This window comes from Paramormyrops kingsleyae, chromosome 22 (assembly GCF_048594095.1).
Source record: "Paramormyrops kingsleyae isolate MSU_618 chromosome 22, PKINGS_0.4, whole genome shotgun sequence".
Lineage (NCBI taxonomy): Eukaryota > Metazoa > Chordata > Actinopteri > Osteoglossiformes > Mormyridae > Paramormyrops > Paramormyrops kingsleyae.
In genome coordinates, this window is record NC_132818.1 from 17,349,459 (window position 1) to 17,369,806 (window position 20,348).

A 20,348-nucleotide genomic window follows, 5' to 3' on the forward strand; every position below is an offset into this window, starting at 1 on the left:
TGAGTCGGACGGGTCGGACAACCTGAGTAGTGGGTAGGAATTCCAATCATCCTACCAAATTTGGTAGGCCTAGGACTTACGGTTTAGGCTGGGCATTCAGTTTTAGGGCAGAAAAATAATAATAATAATAAAGATAACTGCAAGCAGTGACAATCGGGTCCAAAGCAAATGGAAAGAAGTAATGAACTGAAATGAAGTGAATGGCATAAAATTACAAGTTCACTAATTATTGGAAATGAAGTACAGACTGTAATTGATGAGCAATGCATTTAAATTGGTAGAAAATATGAAATGCTACTATGAGATGATATCTAACATTTAAACATTACCTTTGGAAATGTTTATCAAGGTACGATAAAGGGAAAAAGGTAGATGAGAAACAGAAGGGAAATGTGGTGACAAGCTGTTGGAGAAATATTGCAATTGCTGCAGTGTACACAGGCTGAAGTAACATTGAAGTTTGATAGATTTCTAAAAGTCAAATGGCAGGAATTTATAAGCAGATTAAAAATATGGACTTAGATGAAGGGAAAGGTGATTAATATTTAAATGTTTAAATAAACAATAAGGAGATGTCAGCTGCATTAACCAAGGTTGTTGTTAGACATATTATGACAGTGGCTAAATTGTAAATGAAATATAGACTGTAACTGATGGCCAATGCATTTAAATAGTCAGAAAATAAGAAATGCTACTATGAGATGATAGCTAACATTTAAACATTATTGTGGAAGTGTTTATCAAGGTATGATAAAGGAAAATGGTAGATGAGAAACGGAAGGGAAATGTGGTGACTAGCTGTTGGAGAAAGATTGCAATTGCTGCAGTGTACACAGGCTGAAGTAACATTGAAGTTTGATAGATTTCTAAAAGTCAAACGGCAGGAATTTATAAGCAGATTAAAAATATGGACTTTGAAGAAGGGAAAGGTGAATAATATTTAAATGTTTAAATAAACAATAAGGAGATGTCAGCTGCATTAACCAAGGTTGATCTTAGACATATTTTGACAGTGGCTAAATTTGAAATGAAGTACAGACTGTAACTGATGGCCAATGCATTTAAATAGTCAGAAAAAGTAGGAAATGCTTCTATGATAAGATAATACCTGACATTTTGAACATTGACTTTGATATGTTGATTAAGGTACGATAAAGGGAAGAGGGTAGATGAGAAACAGAAGGGACATGTGGTGACTAGCTGTTGGAAGAAATTGCAATTGTTGCACTGTACACAGCCTGAAGTATCTCTGAACTTTGATACATTTCTAAAAGTGAAATGAAATGAAAATGTCAATAATCTTTGAAGGTTTGATGAAAAATAAAGAAATTTCAGCTGCATTAACTATGAGTATATTTTGACAGTGGCAGAAGCGCCCCCGTTTAACCGAATGTCACCAAAGTTAGATGGTCTATTCATAGTCCAGTGCTACAGAAGTGAGTCAAATTTTGTGAGAATTCGATGAAGTATGAATGAGGTTTAGCAGACTTAATGAATACGGTATGGAAATAGTGAGGCCAGCAGGTGGAGTTAGCGCTACATTTGATAATTGGTAGTATGCAGTCCCTGGTGTGGCAGTTTGACTACTGCCATTAGCAGAAGCAGCCTTAGTACAACAATATAAGATACAATATATAACCATTTGCTGAAGTGCCTCAGCCCAAAAGAATTTGTTTTTTGTGTCAGATGGTCTAAGTAGACGGTAGAAATAGGCACCTGCATAACTAATATTTTAAATCTAGATCATACAAGTTAAGCTTACTTTACAGTACCTCAGTGAACACATGCTGTCTTGTATATTAAAAAAAACAACAGTGGCTTACTGCATTTGTAAAGTATTCTTCTAGACATGAGAAGCCCTGAAAGAATTTAATGCCATTAATGAAATACAGGACGAACTCCACCTGCTGGCTAATGTATAAAAAAAAATCCAAAAAACTGCAATATAAATAGAGCACCATCTCCACCTACTGGCCAATTTAATACAAAAAAGCAAAAAATCTGCAATATATACTGCCTGGCTTATAATTAAAATCTGATAATTTTCTATAAGTCAAATAGCAGAAAAATGAAAGGAGCTTAATAATATGGACTGAGGTGAAGGGAAAGTTAATTCCTTTAAAGTATTATGAAGGATATTTCAGCTGAATTAGCCAAGGTAGGTATTAGACATACTAGGAAAGTGGCTGTACCGCTCCAGATTGACTGATCGCCACCAAACTTGGAAGATTTGTCTGTAGTCCAGTCATACAGAAGTGAATCAAATTTTGTAAGGATCAGATGAAGCATGCCAGAGATTTAGCTGTTTGAATGAAATGGGAATGGAAATGGTGTGGCCAGAAGGTGTAGTCAGCGCTCCATTTTAGAAATGATATTAAATGCTTTCTGACTTTCTCATTTGTAAATGAAGTCTGATAATGTTGTATAAGGCAAATTGGTGAAAAATGAAAGGAAATTAAAAATATGGACTAAGGTGAAGGGAAAGGTAACAATTCTTTGAAGGTTTCATGAGGAATAAGGACATTTCAGCTGAATCTGTTAAGGTGGCTCTTAGACATAATACAACATTGGCTGTAGTGCCCCCATTTGCCCGATCACCACCAAACATAGATGGTCTGTCTGTAGTCCACTCCTGCAGGAGACAGTCAAATTTTGTGAAGATTGGGAGAAGCATGCCTGAGATTTAGCTGTTTGAATGAAATGGAAATGGAAATGGTGTGGCCAGCAGGTGGAGTCAACGCTCCATTTTAGAAATGCTATTTAATACTTTTAGGCCTTCTCATGTTTAAATTAATTCTGATAATGTTCTGAGGCAAATGGGTGAAAAATGAACAGAAATTAAAATATGGACCTAGTTGAAGGGAAAGCAAACAATTCTTTGAATGTTTGAAGAGAAATAAGGACATTCCAACTGAATTTGCTAAGGTGGGTCTTAGAAATATATAGACAGTGGCTGTAGCTCCCCCATTTGACCGATCGGCACCAAAGTTGGAAGGTCTGTCTGTGGTCTATGGTTACATTAGCTGGTCAAATTTTATGAGGATTGGATGAAGAATGCCTCAGATTTAGCTGTTTGATTGAAATGAGCATGGAAATGGTGCAGGTTTGGTGTAGTTGGTGGCCATAGCATACAGGTAGGTCAAGTTATTTTTATAAATTATCCATAAGGGCCGTGTCATGATTGATCTACTACCAGAATGACCTGCTTGGGCTGGACATTGTAGTAGTTATAGCAATATGTTATTTATTAAGTTTTTAAATGTCACAAGGGAATGCAAATGACAATCATTAGGCATTGCATATTTCTTGATTTGGCATAACTAAGAGAACTTGCAATACAAAAGATTTCAACCAGTCATATGTCACTGGAACAGAAATGAGATAAATGTAAGTTGTACTGATTTTGCAGGTTTATAAAGACATGTTATATTGCTGTAGCGCCCCCGTTTGACTGATCGGCACCAAATTTGGAAGGTCTGTCTGTAGTCCACTGATACAGAAGGGAATCAAATTTTGTTAGGATTGGATGAAGCATGCCAGAGATATAACTGTTTGATTGAAATGGGCATGGAAATCATTTGGCCAGCAGGTGGAGTCAACACTCCATTTTAGAAATGCTATTTAAAACTTTTAGGCCTTCTCATGTGTAAATGAAGTCTAATAATGTTCTATGAGGCAAATGGGTGAAAAATGAACAAAAATTAAAAATATGGACCTAGTTGAAGGGAAAGGGAACAAATCTTTGAATATTTGATGAGAAATAAGGACATTTCAGCTGAATTTGCTAAGGTGGGTCTTACACATATATGCACATTAGCTGTAGCGCCCCCATTTGACTGATCGGCACCAAATTTGGAGGGTCTGTCTGAGGTGCAGTGGTATATTAGTGGGTCAAATTTCGTGAAGATCATATGAAGTATACCTCATATTTAGCTGTTTGATTGAAATGAGCATGGAAATGTGGTAGGTTCAGTGTGGCTGGTGGCCATACTGTACAGGCAGGTGAAGCTATCTTTATAAATTATACATAAGGGCAGTGTCCTGATTGATCTACTACCAGAAAGACCTACTTTGGCTAGACATTGTAGTAGTTATAGTAATATGTTATTTATTAAGTTTTTAAATATCACAAGGTAATTCAAATGACTATTATGGACTATCTTGATTTAGCATGACTAACAGAACATGCAGGACAAAAGATTTTAACGAGTAATATGTCACTTTATCAAAAATGACAACAATGTAACTTGAACTGATTTTGCAGGTTTATACAGACATGTTATATTGCTGTAGTGCCCCTGTTTGACTGATTGGCATGAAAATTGGAGGGCCCTTCCCCAGTAATGTCCTACAATATATATTTAAGTTTCGTGATGATTGGCTGAGGCACGCCTCAGATATAGCTGTCTGATTGAAATGGGTGTGGCACCAGTATGGTGTGGGTGTGGCTGGTGGCCATACCACATGGAAAGTTTCAGATTTTTTTAATATTTCTTTATAAGGACTGTCTCCTGATTAAAATGATCACAGAAATATGAAGGTTTGGTGAAAATCCAAGGAGGTTAAGAAAAAGTACTGTTTTAAGACTTTTACAAAATAGGCAAAAATGGCAAGAGATATGATGAAGTTCTTTATGCCATTAAATTTGTCATGAGCTAGTGGATAGCGTAAACAACAATTGTCAATTTTATAATTAACAGTTCAGGAGAAATAGGCAGAAATGTGCTGTAGCGCCCCCATATGGCAGACTGACATGTCCATTACAGGGTGGGTTCAGGGTCAGAGTACAAATGTAGAACCCAAATTTGGTTTGGATTGCTCATTGTTTAGCCAGTCAAATGGCTGGTTGATTTTGATTGGCTAATGGTGGCCAGGATTTTACAACTAATGACTGCCATGATACTTGTCTGACCTCAGGCTTGTACGTAGTACATATCTGCCAAGTTTCAATTAGATTGGTCAAAGCAGTCAGGAGATATCAGCAGTTTTTAGTTGTAGCGCCCCCTATTGACGAAATGTGGGCTGCATTGTATGGTCACCCCATAATAGAGCAGGGAGGTTGGATTCTAAGTTTGGTTCAGGTAGGCAAAGGTATGGAGAAGTTATAGCAGTCAGACTGAAATAGGCCAAATTTAGGTGTGATTTGGGCATGGCTAGTGGCCATAAAATAGACAAATGTCAGACTTTCTTGAACAGCTTTTGATCAGGTCAGTGGACTGATCGGTTTGACACCTCATTTGTCTGATTTGGTCCAACAATGTAGGACTTGAAGGCAGAAGCCAGTTTCACAAATTATGCAAATTAGCAAAAAATCTAAGTAGGTGGAGCTTCATAGTCCAAATGGCAAGTTGGTAGAGCAAAGCTGTCTGTATCAGCAGAAAAAATAAATTCAATTGTAGGACTAATAGGACAGGAGATATGGACTGAAACGTGTTGAGGGGCGCTAGAGCGCCCCCATCTGGCTGACAGGACTGGGTCAGAGAATCTGAGTAGCGGGTAGGAATTGACATCATCTTACCAAGTTTGGTTGGTCTAGCTCTTACGGTTTAGGCTGTACATTCAGTTTTAGGGCAGGAAAAAAATAATAATAATAATAATAATAATAATAATAATAATAATAATAATAATAATCCTAAGAAAAACAATAATGGTCCATAAGCATTTCATGCTTTGGACCCTTAATAACTAGAAACTGCAGGCAGTTACTGAAGGGTCCAAAGGGTATGACAAGTAGGACAGGTAGGACAGGTAGGACAACAGATGGTTTGAGTAGAAGGTAGAAATCAGGATGGAGATTGTTGAGTGTCCGTCTAACAGGTCAGGAAATGTAGGACAGAATGTAGGACCCTGTGGTGTAGTGCCTGAACCTGACTGAATGCAATGTTTTGGTGAGATAGTCTGAGTAGTAGGTAGAAATCAGGATATAGACTAGTTAGTATCGGTCTAACAGGTCAGCAAATGCAGGACAGAATGTAGAACCCTGTGGTGGAGTGCCTTAGCCTGACTTAATACATGTTTTGGGTCAGATGGCCTGACTAGTTGGTAGATTTAGGGACCTTCATACCTGGTCTGGTAAGTGTAGATATTACATAGTTGCTTTTTTATACTGCCTGTGTAAACATAGGCTGTGTTGCATATTCTTAACAAAGTGCTGAGTTGCGGGAGTGTGACATGTAACAGCAGTAATATCATGCTGTATGCTATTCTAGGATGTATATTTAGACAGGAGAAAGGCTAAAAGTATTGAAGGCATTATTGAAATGGAGCGCTGACTCCACCTGCTGGCCAATTTATTATAAAATTGTAATTGCTGTAGTGTACACAGCCTGAAGAAAGATTAAAGTTTGAAAGATTTGTAAAAGTCAAATGGCAGGAGAATATAAGCAGATTAAAAATATGGACTTAGATGAAGGGAAAGGTGATTAATATTTTAATTTTTAAATAAACAATAAGCAGATTTCAGCTGCATTAACCAAGGTTGGTCTTAGACATATTATGACAGTGGCTGTAGTGCCCCCGTTTGACTGATTGCCACCAAACTTGGAAGGTCTTTTGCAGCTTGGCTGAGGCAGTCTAGTAACACAGCCGTGCATCAAATTTTGTGAGGATTGGATGAAGCATGCCAGAGATATAGCTATTTGAATGAAATAGGCATGGAAACAGTGTGGCCAGCAGGTGGAGTCAGCGCTCCATTTTAGAAATTGTATTCAATACTTTCAGGCCTTCTTATGTGTAAATTAAGTCTGATAATGTTCTATGAGGCAAATTGGTGAAAAATGAAAGTGAATAAAAAATATGGACTCAGGTGAAGGGAAAGGTAACAATTCTTTCAAGGTTTTATGAGAAATAAGGACATTTCAGCTGAATTTGCTAAGGTGGGCCTTAGACATATATGGACAGTGGCTGTAGCGCCCCTGTTTGACCGATTGGCACCAATATTGGAGGGTCTGTCTGAGGTCCCTTACTACATTAGGCCGTCAAATTTGATGAGGATTGGCTGAAGCACGGCTGAGATTTAGATGGTTGATTGAAATGAGCATGGATATGGTGCAGGTTTGTTGTAGCTGGTGGCCATAGCATACAGGTCAAGATATTTTTATGAATTATCCATAAGGGCAATGTCCTGATTGATGTACTACCAGAATGACCTACTTGGGCTGGATATTGTAGAAGTTACAGTAATATGTTATTTATTAAGTTATTAAACATCACAAGGGAATGAAAATGACTATCATTGGGCATTGCATATGTCTTGATTTGGCATGACTCACAGAACTGGCAGTACAAAATATTTTAACCAGTAATATGTCACTAGAACAGAAATGAGATAAATGTAAGTTGAACTGATTTTCAAGGTTTATACAGACATGTTATATTGTTGTAGCGCCCCCGTTTGACCGATCGGCACCAAATTTGGAGGGCCCTTCCGGACTACTATTCTACAGGATATATTAAAGTTTGGTGATGATTGGCTGAGGCAGGCCTGAGATATAGCTGTCTGATTGAATTGGGCATGGCACCTGTATGGTTTGTGTGTGGCTGGTGACTATACCTCATGGAAAGTTTATGATTTTTTTATGAATTATTTATTATGACTGTCTCCTGATTTAAATGATACCAGATTTGTGTAGGTTTGGTGAAAATCCTAGGAGGTTAACGAAATGTCTTGTTTTCAGACCAATATGAATTATGCAAAAACGCAAAGATGCAGAAGCAAGTTCTACATGTTGTTTGATTTGGCATGTCGTACTTAATTGACCGGGCAACAATTAGACTGCCATAACAGGATGGAGATTTAGCGTAGCTCTAATGTGACAGGAGATGTAGGGCAAACCGTAGAGGAGGATACTAAAAAGTCAGACAGAACTACAGGTCAGCAGATGTCAGACAGAACAGAACTTGTTTAGGTCAGATGGTTTGAGTAGAAGGTAGAAATCATGATGTAGATTGTTGAGTGTCGGTCTAACAGGTCAGGAAATGTAGGACAGAATGTAGAACCCTGTGGTGTAGTGCCTGAACCTGACTGAATGCATTGTTTTGGTCAGATGGTCTCAGTAGTAGGTAGAAATCAGGATATAGATTAGTTAGTATCGGTCTAACAGGTCAGCAAATGTAGGACAGAATGTAGAACCCTGTGGTGGAGTGCCTTAGCCTGACTGAATGCATGGTTTGGGTCAGATGGCCTGACTAGTTGGTAGATTTAGGGACCTTCATACCTGGTCTGGTAAGTCTAGATATTACAGAGTTTTCTTTTTTATACTGCCTGTGTAAACATAGGCTGTGTTGCATATTCTTAACAAAGTGCTGAGTTGCGTATTGTGACATGTAACAGCAGTAATATCATGCTGTATCATATTCTAGGTTATACATTTAGACAGGAGAAAGGCTAAAAGTATTGAAGGCATTATTGAAATGGAGCGCTGACTCCACCTGCTGGCCAATTTATTATAAAATTGTAATTGCTGCAGTGTACACAGCCTGAAGAAAGATTGAAGTTTGAAAGATTTGTAAAAGTCAAATGGCAGGAAAATATAAGCAGATTAAAAATATGGACTTAGATGAAGGGAAAGGTGATTAATTTTTTAATTTTTAAATAAACGATAAGCAGATTTCAGCTGCATTAACCAAGGTTGGTCTTAGACATATTAGGACAGTGGCTGTAGTGCCCCCGTTTGACCGATTGCCACCAAACTTGGAAGGTCTTTCTGAAGTCTAGTAACACAGATGTGCGTCAAATTTTGTGAGGATTGGATGAAGCATGCCAGAGATATAGCTATTTTAATGAAATGGGCATGGAAACAGTGTGGCCAGCAGGTGGAGTCAGCGCTCCATTTTAGAAATTGTATTCAATACTTTCAGGCCTTCTTATGTGTAAATTAAGTCTGATAATGTTCTATGAGGCAAATCGGTGAAAAATGAAAGTGAATAAGAAATATGGACTCAGGTGAAGGGAAAGGTAACAATTCTTTCAAGGTTTTATGAGAAATAAGGACATTTCAGCTGAATTTGCTAAGGTGGGTCTTAGAAATATATGGACAGTGGCTGTAGCGCCCCCATTTGACCGATTGGAACCAAAATTGGAGGGTCTGTCTGAGGTCCCTTACTACATTAGGCCGTCAAATTTGATGAGGATTGGCTGAAGCACAGCTGAGCTTTAGATGGTTGATTGAAATGAGCATGGATATGGTGCAGGTTTGTTGTAGCTGGTGGCCATAGCGTACAGGTTAAGATATTTTTATGAATTATCCATAATGGCAATGTCCTGATTGATGTACTACCAGAATGACCTACTTGGGCTGAACATTGTAGAAGTTACAGTAATATGTTATTTATTAAGTTTTTAAACATCACAAGGGAATGAAAATGACTATCATTGGGCATTGCATATGTCTTGATTTGGCATGACTCACAGAACTGGCAGTACAAAATATTTTAACCAGTAACATGTCACTAGAACAGAAATGAGATAAATGTAAGTTGAACTGATTTTCAAGGTTTATACAGACATGTTATGTTGTTGTAGCGCCCCCGTTTGACCGATCGGCACCAAATTTGGAGGGCCCTTCCGGACTACTATTCTACAGGATATATTAAAGTTTGGTGATGATTGGCTGAGGCAGGCCTGAGATATAGCTGTCTGATTGAATTGGGCATGGCACCTGTATGGTTTGTGTGTGGCTGGTGACTATACCTCATGGAAAGTTTATGATTTTTTTATGAATTATTTATTATGACTGTCTCCTGATTTAAATGATACCAGATTTGTGTAGGTTTGGTGAAAATCCTAGGAGGTTAACGAAATGTCTTGTTTTCAGACCAATATGAATTATGCAAAAACGCAAAGATGCAGAAGCAAGTTCTACATGTTGTTTGATTTGGCATGTCGTACTGAATTGACCTGGCAAGAAATGTCGATTGTAGGCTTCACCGTTCTCGAGAAATAGGCAGAAATGCAAAAGTTGTCACTGTTGCGCCCCCATCTGGCCGAGTGAGGTGTCCTTTACAGTTTAGGCAGAGGGTCAGAGCACAAATGTATCACCCAAATTTGATTTAGATTGGTCATTGAGAAGCCTGTGAAATGCCTGCTTGATTTTGATTGGCTGATGGCGGCCACTCTTTAAGGAATAATTACTGCCATTGTAGGTGACTGACCACAGGCTGCTTCCTAGTACATATCTACCAAATTTCAGTTAGATTGGCAAAGGCAGTCAGGAGATATTGCCAGTTTTTAGTTGTAGCGCCCCCTATTGACGAAATGCGGCCCGCCTCGGACCGTGTCCCCAGAATGGTGTAGGGAGGTAGCATTTCAAATTTGGTCAAGGTAGGCCAAGGCACGGCCAAGTTATAGCCGTCAGACCAAAACGGGCCAAATTTGGACATTGTTTGGGCGTGGCTAATGGCCGTAGGATATAAAAATGTCTGAATTTTGTGGATAATTCTTGATCAGCAGAGAATTCTGATTCGTCTGACACCTCATTTGTCTGATTTGGTAGGACAAGCCAGGACTTTAAGGAAAAAGTAGGATTGGCAAATTATGCAAATTAGCAAAAAATCTAAGTAGGCGGAGCTTCATAGTCCAAATGGCAAGTTGGTAGGGCTTTGCTGTCTGTATATGTAGAACAAAGAATTTCGATTGTAGGTCTAACAGGACAGGAGATATCGACCGAAACGTGTTGGGGGGCGCTAAGGCGCCCCCATCTGGCTGGCAGGACTGGGTAGGACAACCTGAGTAGTGGGTAGGAATTGACATCATCTGACCAAGTTTGGTTGGTCTAGCTCTTACAGTTTAGGCTGTACATTCAGTTTTAGGGCAGAAAAATAATAATAATAATAATAATAATAACTAGAAACTGCAAGCAGTTACGAAAGGGTCCAAAGCGTAGGACGATCGGACTGGTAGGACAGTAGAGGAATTAGGGCAGAGATCCGGCGGCCAGGGTAGTAGAAAGTCAGACAGAATTAGACTGCCATAACAGGATGGAGATTTAGCGTAGCTCTAATGCGACAGGAGATGTAGGGCAAACCGTAGAGGATACTAACAAGTCAGGCAGAACTACAGGTCAGCAGATGTCAGACACAACAGAACTTGTTTAGGTCAGATGGTTTGAGTAGAAGGTAGAAATCAGGATGGAGATTGTTGAGTGTCGGTCTAACAGGTCAGGAAATGTAGGACATAATGTAGAACCCTGTGTAGTGCCTGAACCTGACTGAATGCATTGTTTTGGTCAGATGGTCTCAGTAGTAGGTAGAAATCAGGATATAGATTAGTTAGTATCGGTCTAACAGGTCAGCAAATGTAGGACACAATGTAGAACCCTCTGGTGGAGTGCCTTAGCCTGACTGAATGCATGGTTTGGGTCAGATGGCCTGACTAGTTGGTAGATTTAGGGACCTTCATACCTGGTCTGGTAAGTCTAGATATTACAGAGTTGCTTTTTTATACTGCCTGTGTAAACATAGGCTGTGTTGCATATTCTTAACAAAGTGCTGAGTTGCGTAGTGTGACATGTAACAGCAGTAATATCATGCTGTATCGTATTCTAGGTTGTACATTTAGACAGGAGAAAGGCTAAAAGTATTGAAGGCATTATTGAAATGGAGCGCTGACTCCACCTGCTGGCCAATTTATTATAAAATTGTAATTGCTGCAGTGTACACAGCCTGAAGAAAGATTGAAGTTTGAAAGATTTGTAAAAGTCAAATGGAAGGAAAATATAAGCAGATTAAAAATATGGACTTAGATGAAGTGAAACGTGATTAATATTTTAATTTTTAAATAAACAATAAGCAGATTTCAGCTGCATTAACCAAGGTTAGTCTTAGACATATTATGACAGTGGCTGTAGTGCCCCCGTTTGACCGATTGCCACCCAACTTGGAAGTTCTTTCTGAAGTCTAGTAACACAGATGTGCATCAAATTTTGTGAGGATTGGATGAAGCATGCCAGAGATATAGCTATTTGAATGAAATGGGCATGGAAATAGTGTGGCCAGCAGGTGGAGTCAGCACTCCATTTTAGAAATTGTATTCAATACTTTCAGGCCTTCTTATGTGTAAATTAAGTCTGATAATGTTCTATGAGGCAAATGGGTGAAAAATGAAAGTGAATAAAAAATATGGACTCAGGTGAAGGGAAAGGTAACAATTCTTTCAAGGTTTTATGAGAAATAAGGACATTTCAGCTGAATTTGCTAAGGTAGATCTTAGACATATATGGACAGTGGCTGTAGCGCCCCCGTTTGACCGATTGGCACCAAAATTGGAGGGTCTGTCTGAGGTCCCTTACTACATTAGGCCGTCAAATTTGATGAGGATTGGCTGAAGCACGGCTGAGATATAGATGGTTGATTGAAATGAGCATGGATATGGTGCAGGTTTGTTGTAGCTGGTGGCCATAGCATACAGGTCAAGATGTTTTTATGAATTATCCATAAGGGCAATGTCCTGATTGATGTACTACCAGAATGACCTACTTGGGCTGGATATTGTAGAAGTTACAGTAATATGTTATTTATTAAGTTTTTAAACATCACAAGGGAATGAAAATGATTATCATTGGGCATTGCATATGTCTTGATTTGGCATGACTAACAGAACTGGCAGTACAAAATATTTTAACCAGTAATATGTCACTAGAACAGAAATGAGATAAATGTAAGTTGAACTGATTTTCAAGGTTTATACAGACATGTTATATTGTTGTAGCGCCCCCGTTTGACCGATCGGCACCAAATTTGGAGGGCCCTTCTGGACTACTATTCTACAGGATATATTAAAGTTTGGTGATGATTGGCTGAGGCAGGCCTGAGATATAGCTGTCTGATTGAATTGGGCATTGCACCTGTATGGTTTGTGTGTGGCTGGTGACTATACCTCATGGAAAGTTTATGATTTTTTTATGAATTATTTATTATGACTGTCTCCTGATTTAAATGATACCAGATTTGTGTAGGTTTGGTGAAAATCCTAGGAGGTTAACGAAATGTCTTGTTTTCAGACCAATATGAATTATGCAAAAACGCAAAGATGCAGAAGCAAGTTCTACACGTTGTTTGATTTGGCATGTTGTACTGAATTGACCTGGCAATAAATGTCGATTGTAGGTTTCACCGTTCTCGAGAAATAGGCAGAAACGCAAAAGTTGTCACTGTAGCGCCCCCATCTGGCCGAGTGAGATGTCCTTTACAGGGTAGGCAGAGGGTCAGAGCACAAATGTATCACCCAAATTTGATTTAGATTGGTCATTGAGAAGCCTGTCAAATGCCTGCTTGATTTTGATTGGCCGATAGCGGCCACTCTTTAAGTAATGATGACTGCCATTGTATGTGACTGACCACAGGCCAGGTCCTAGTACATATCTGCCAAATTTCAGTTAGATTGGCAAAGGCAGTCAGGAGATATTGCCAGTTTTTAGTTGTAGCGCCCCCTATTGACGAAATGCGGCCCGCCTCGGACCGTGTCCCCAGAATGGTGTAGGGAGGTAGCATTTCAAATTTGGTCAAGGTAGGCCAAGGCACGGCCAAGTTATAGCCATCAGACCAAAACGGGCCAAATTTGGACATTGTTTGGGCGTGGCTAATGGCCGTAGGATATAAAAATGTCTGAATTTTTTTAATGATTCTTGATCAGCTGAGAATTCTGATTCATCTGACACCTCATTTGTCTGATTTGGTAGGACAAGCCAGGACTTGAAGGAAAAAGTAGGATTTGCAAATTATGCAAATTAGCAAAAAATCTAAGTAGGCGGAGCTTCATGGTCCCATTGACTTTTTGGTAGGGCATGGCTGTCTGTATCAGGAGAAAAAAGAATTTCGAAGGTAGGACAAACAGGACAGGAGATATCGTCCAAAACGTGTTGGGGGGCGCTACGGCGCCCCCCTCTGGCTGAGTCGGACGGGTCGGACAACCTGAGTAGTGGGTAGGAATTGCAATCATCCTACCAAATTTGGTAGGCCTAGGACTTACGGTTTAGGCTGGGCATTCAGTTTTAGGGCAGAAAAATAATAATAATAATAATAATAATAATAATAATCCTAAGAAAAACAATAATGGTCCATAAGGACTTCGTCCTTTGGACCCTTAATAATCCTAAGAAAAACAATAATGGTCCATAAGGACTTCGTCCTTTGGACCCTTAATAACTAGAAACTGCAGGCAGTTACTGAAGGGTCCAAAGGGTATGACAAGTAGGACAGGTAGGACAGGTAGGACAACAGATGGTTTGAGTAGAAGGTAGAAATCAGGATGGAGATTGTTGAGTGTCCGTCTAACAGGTCAGGAAATGTAGGACAGAATGTAGGACCCTGTGGTGTAGTGCCTGAACCTGACTGAATGCAATGTTTTGGTGAGATAGTCTGAGTAGTAGGTAGAAATCAGGATATAGACTAGTTAGTATCGGTCTAACAGGTCAGCAAATGCAGGACAGAATGTAGAACCCTGTGGTGGAGTGCCTTAGCCTGACTTAATACATGTTTTGGGTCAGATGGCCTGACTAGTTGGTAGATTTAGGGACCTTCATACCTGGTCTGGTAAGTGTAGATATTACATAGTTGCTTTTTTATACTGCCTGTGTAAACATAGGCTGTGTTGCATATTCTTAACAAAGTGCTGAGTTGCGGGAGTGTGACATGTAACAGCAGTAATATCATGCTGTATGCTATTCTAGGATGTATATTTAGACAGGAGAAAGGCTAAAAGTATTGAAGGCATTATTGAAATGGAGCGCTGACTCCACCTGCTGGCCAATTTATTATAAAATTGTAATTGCTGTAGTGTACACAGCCTGAAGAAAGATTAAAGTTTGAAAGATTTGTAAAAGTCAAATGGCAGGAGAATATAAGCAGATTAAAAATATGGACTTAGATGAAGGGAAAGGTGATTAATATTTTAATTTTTAAATAAACAATAAGCAGATTTCAGCTGCATTAACCAAGGTTGGTCTTAGACATATTATGACAGTGGCTGTAGTGCCCCCGTTTGACTGATTGCCACCAAACTTGGAAGGTCTTTTGCAGCTTGGCTGAGGCAGTCTAGTAACACAGCCGTGCATCAAATTTTGTGAGGATTGGATGAAGCATGCCAGAGATATAGCTATTTGAATGAAATAGGCATGGAAACAGTGTGGCCAGCAGGTGGAGTCAGCGCTCCATTTTAGAAATTGTATTCAATACTTTCAGGCCTTCTTATGTGTAAATTAAGTCTGATAATGTTCTATGAGGCAAATTGGTGAAAAATGAAAGTGAATAAAAAATATGGACTCAGGTGAAGGGAAAGGTAACAATTCTTTCAAGGTTTTATGAGAAATAAGGACATTTCAGCTGAATTTGCTAAGGTGGGTCTTAGACATATATGGACAGTGGCTGTAGCGCCCCTGTTTGACCGATTGGCACCAATATTGGAGGGTCTGTCTGAGGTCCCTTACTACATTAGGCCGTCAAATTTGATGAGGATTGGCTGAAGCACGGCTGAGATTTAGATGGTTGATTGAAATGAGCATGGATATGGTGCAGGTTTGTTGTAGCTGGTGGCCATAGCATACAGGTCAAGATATTTTTATGAATTATCCATAAGGGCAATGTCCTGATTGATGTACTACCAGAATGACCTACTTGGGCTGGATATTGTAGAAGTTACAGTAATATGTTATTTATTAAGTTATTAAACATCACAAGGGAATGAAAATGACTATCATTGGGCATTGCATATGTCTTGATTTGGCATGACTCACAGAACTGGCAGTACAAAATATTTTAACCAGTAATATGTCACTAGAACAGAAATGAGATAAATGTAAGTTGAACTGATTTTCAAGGTTTATACAGACATGTTATATTGTTGTAGCGCCCCCGTTTGACCGATCGGCACCAAATTTGGAGGGCCCTTCCGGACTACTATTCTACAGGATATATTAAAGTTTGGTGATGATTGGCTGAGGCAGGCCTGAGATATAGCTGTCTGATTGAATTGGGCATGGCACCTGTATGGTTTGTGTGTGGCTGGTGACTATACCTCATGGAAAGTTTATGATTTTTTTATGAATTATTTATTATGACTGTCTCCTGATTTAAATGATACCAGATTTGTGTAGGTTTGGTGAAAATCCTAGGAGGTTAACGAAATGTCTTGTTTTCAGACCAATATGAATTATGCAAAAACGCAAAGATGCAGAAGCAAGTTCTACATGTTGTTTGATTTGGCATGTCGTACTTAATTGACCGGGCAACAATTAGACTGCCATAACAGGATGGAGATTTAGCGTAGCTCTAATGTGACAGGAGATGTAGGGCAAACCGTAGAGGAGGATACTAAAAAGTCAGACAGAACTACAGGTCAGCAGATGTCAGACAGAACAGAACTTGTTTAGGTCAGATGGTTTGAGTAGAAGGTAGAAATCATGATGTAGATTGTTGAGTGTCGGTCTAACAGGTCAGGAAATGTAGGACAGAATGTAGAACCCTGTGGTGTAGTGCCTGAACCTGACTGAATGCATTGTTTTGGTCAGATGGTCTCAGTAGTAGGTAGAAATCAGGATATAGATTAGTTAGTATCGGTCTAACAGGTCAGCAAATGTAGGACAGAATGTAGAACCCTGTGGTGGAGTGCCTTAGCCTGACTGAATGCATGGTTTGGGTCAGATGGCCTGACTAGTTGGTAGATTTAGGGACCTTCATACCTGGTCTGGTAAGTCTAGATATTACAGAGTTTTCTTTTTTATACTGCCTGTGTAAACATAGGCTGTGTTGCATATTCTTAACAAAGTGCTGAGTTGCGTATTGTGACATGTAACAGCAGTAATATCATGCTGTATCATATTCTAGGTTATACATTTAGACAGGAGAAAGGCTAAAAGTATTGAAGGCATTATTGAAATGGAGCGCTGACTCCACCTGCTGGCCAATTTATTATAAAATTGTAATTGCTGCAGTGTACACAGCCTGAAGAAAGATTGAAGTTTGAAAGATTTGTAAAAGTCAAATGGCAGGAAAATATAAGCAGATTAAAAATATGGACTTAGATGAAGGGAAAGGTGATTAATTTTTTAATTTTTAAATAAACGATAAGCAGATTTCAGCTGCATTAACCAAGGTTGGTCTTAGACATATTAGGACAGTGGCTGTAGTGCCCCCGTTTGACCGATTGCCACCAAACTTGGAAGGTCTTTCTGAAGTCTAGTAACACAGATGTGCGTCAAATTTTGTGAGGATTGGATGAAGCATGCCAGAGATATAGCTATTTTAATGAAATGGGCATGGAAACAGTGTGGCCAGCAGGTGGAGTCAGCGCTCCATTTTAGAAATTGTATTCAATACTTTCAGGCCTTCTTATGTGTAAATTAAGTCTGATAATGTTCTATGAGGCAAATCGGTGAAAAATGAAAGTGAATAAGAAATATGGACTCAGGTGAAGGGAAAGGTAACAATTCTTTCAAGGTTTTATGAGAAATAAGGACATTTCAGCTGAATTTGCTAAGGTGGGTCTTAGAAATATATGGACAGTGGCTGTAGCGCCCCCATTTGACCGATTGGAACCAAAATTGGAGGGTCTGTCTGAGGTCCCTTACTACATTAGGCCGTCAAATTTGATGAGGATTGGCTGAAGCACAGCTGAGCTTTAGATGGTTGATTGAAATGAGCATGGATATGGTGCAGGTTTGTTGTAGCTGGTGGCCATAGCGTACAGGTTAAGATATTTTTATGAATTATCCATAATGGCAATGTCCTGATTGATGTACTACCAGAATGACCTACTTGGGCTGAACATTGTAGAAGTTACAGTAATATGTTATTTATTAAGTTTTTAAACATCACAAGGGAATGAAAATGACTATCATTGGGCATTGCATATGTCTTGATTTGGCATGACTCACAGAACTGGCAGTACAAAATATTTTAACCAGTAATATGTCACTAGAACAGAAATGAGATAAATGTAAGTTGAACTGATTTTCAAGGTTTATACAGACATGTTATGTTGTTGTAGCGCCCCCGTTTGACCGATCGGCACCAAATTTGGAGGGCCCTTCCGGACTACTATTCTACAGGATATATTAAAGTTTGGTGATGATTGGCTGAGGCAGGCCTGAGATATAGCTGTCTGATTGAATTGGGCATGGCACCTGTATGGTTTGTGTGTGGCTGGTGACTATACCTCATGGAAAGTTTATGATTTTTTTATGAATTATTTATTATGACTGTCTCCTGATTTAAATGATACCAGATTTGTGTAGGTTTGGTGAAAATCCTAGGAGGTTAACGAAATGTCTTGTTTTCAGACCAATATGAATTATGCAAAAACGCAAAGATGCAGAAGCAAGTTCTACATGTTGTTTGATTTGGCATGTCGTACTGAATTGACCTGGCAAGAAATGTCGATTGTAGGCTTCACCGTTCTCGAGAAATAGGCAGAAATGCAAAAGTTGTCACTGTTGCGCCCCCATCTGGCCGAGTGAGGTGTCCTTTACAGTTTAGGCAGAGGGTCAGAGCACAAATGTATCACCCAAATTTGATTTAGATTGGTCATTGAGAAGCCTGTGAAATGCCTGCTTGATTTTGATTGGCTGATGGCGGCCACTCTTTAAGGAATAATTACTGCCATTGTAGGTGACTGACCACAGGCTGCTTCCTAGTACATATCTACCAAATTTCAGTTAGATTGGCAAAGGCAGTCAGGAGATATTGCCAGTTTTTAGTTGTAGCGCCCCCTATTGACGAAATGCGGCCCGCCTCGGACCGTGTCCCCAGAATGGTGTAGGGAGGTAGCATTTCAAATTTGGTCAAGGTAGGCCAAGGCACGGCCAAGTTATAGCCGTCAGACCAAAACGGGCCAAATTTGGACATTGTTTGGGCGTGGCTAATGGCCGTAGGATATAAAAATGTCTGAATTTTGTGGATAATTCTTGATCAGCAGAGAATTCTGATTCGTCTGACACCTCATTTGTCTGATTTGGTAGGACAAGCCAGGACTTTAAGGAAAAAGTAGGATTGGCAAATTATGCAAATTAGCAAAAAATCTAAGTAGGCGGAGCTTCATAGTCCAAATGGCAAGTTGGTAGGGCTTTGCTGTCTGTATATGTAGAACAAAGAATTTCGATTGTAGGTCTAACAGGACAGGAGATATCGACCGAAACGTGTTGGGGGGCGCTAAGGCGCCCCCATCTGGCTGGCAGGACTGGGTAGGACAACCTGAGTAGTGGGTAGGAATTGACATCATCTGACCAAGTTTGGTTGGTCTAGCTCTTACAGTTTAGGCTGTACATTCAGTTTTAGGGCAGAAAAATAATAATAATAAAGATATAAACAGTGGCCGTAGCGCTCCCGTTTGACTGATCGACACAAAATTTGGAGGGTCGCTCGGTGGTATAGCACTACATTAGTGAGAGAAATTTGGTAATGATTGGCTGTAGCATGCCTGAGATATAGCTGTCGGATTGAATTGGGCATGGCACCTGTATGGTTTGTGTGTGGCTGGTGACTATACCTCATGCAAAGTTTATGATTTTTTTATGAATTATTTATTATGACTGTCTCCTGATTTAAATGATACCAGATTTGTGTAGGTTTGGTGAAAATCCTAGGAGGTTAACGAAATGTCTTGTTTTCAGACCAATATGAATTATGCAAAAACGCAAAGATGCAGAAGCAAGTTCTACATGTTGTTTGATTTGGCATGTCGTACTGAATTGACCTGGCAATAAATGTCGATTGTAGACTTCACCCTTTTCGAGAAATAGGCAGAAATGCAAAAGTTGTCACTGTAGCGCCCGCATCTGGCCGAGTGAGGTGTCCTTTGCATGGTGGGCTGCGGGTCAGAGGACAAATATACCACAAAAATTTGGTATAGATTGGTCATTTATAAGCCTGTCAAATGCCTGCTTGATTTTGATTGGCCGATGGCGGCCACTATTTAAGGAATGATGACTGTCATTGTATGTGACTGACCACAGGCTGGGTGCTAGTACATATCTGCCAAATTTCAGTTAGATTGGCAAAGGCAGTCAGGAGATATTGCCAGTTTTTAGTTGTAGCGCCCCCTATTGACGAAATGCGGCCCGCTTCGGACCGTGTCCCCAGAATGGTGTAGGGAGGAAGCATTTCAAATTTGGTCAAGGTAGGCCAAGGCACGGCCAAGTTATAGCCATCAGACCAAAATTGGCCAAATTTGGACATTGTTTGGGTGTGGCTAATGGCCATAGGATATAAAAATGTCTGGATTTTGTTGATGATTCTTGATCAGCTGAAAATTCTGATTCGTCTGACACCTCATTTGTCTGATTTGGTAGGACAAGCCAGGACTTTAAGAAAAAAGTATGATTTGCAGATTATGCAAATTAGCAAAAAATCTAAGTAGG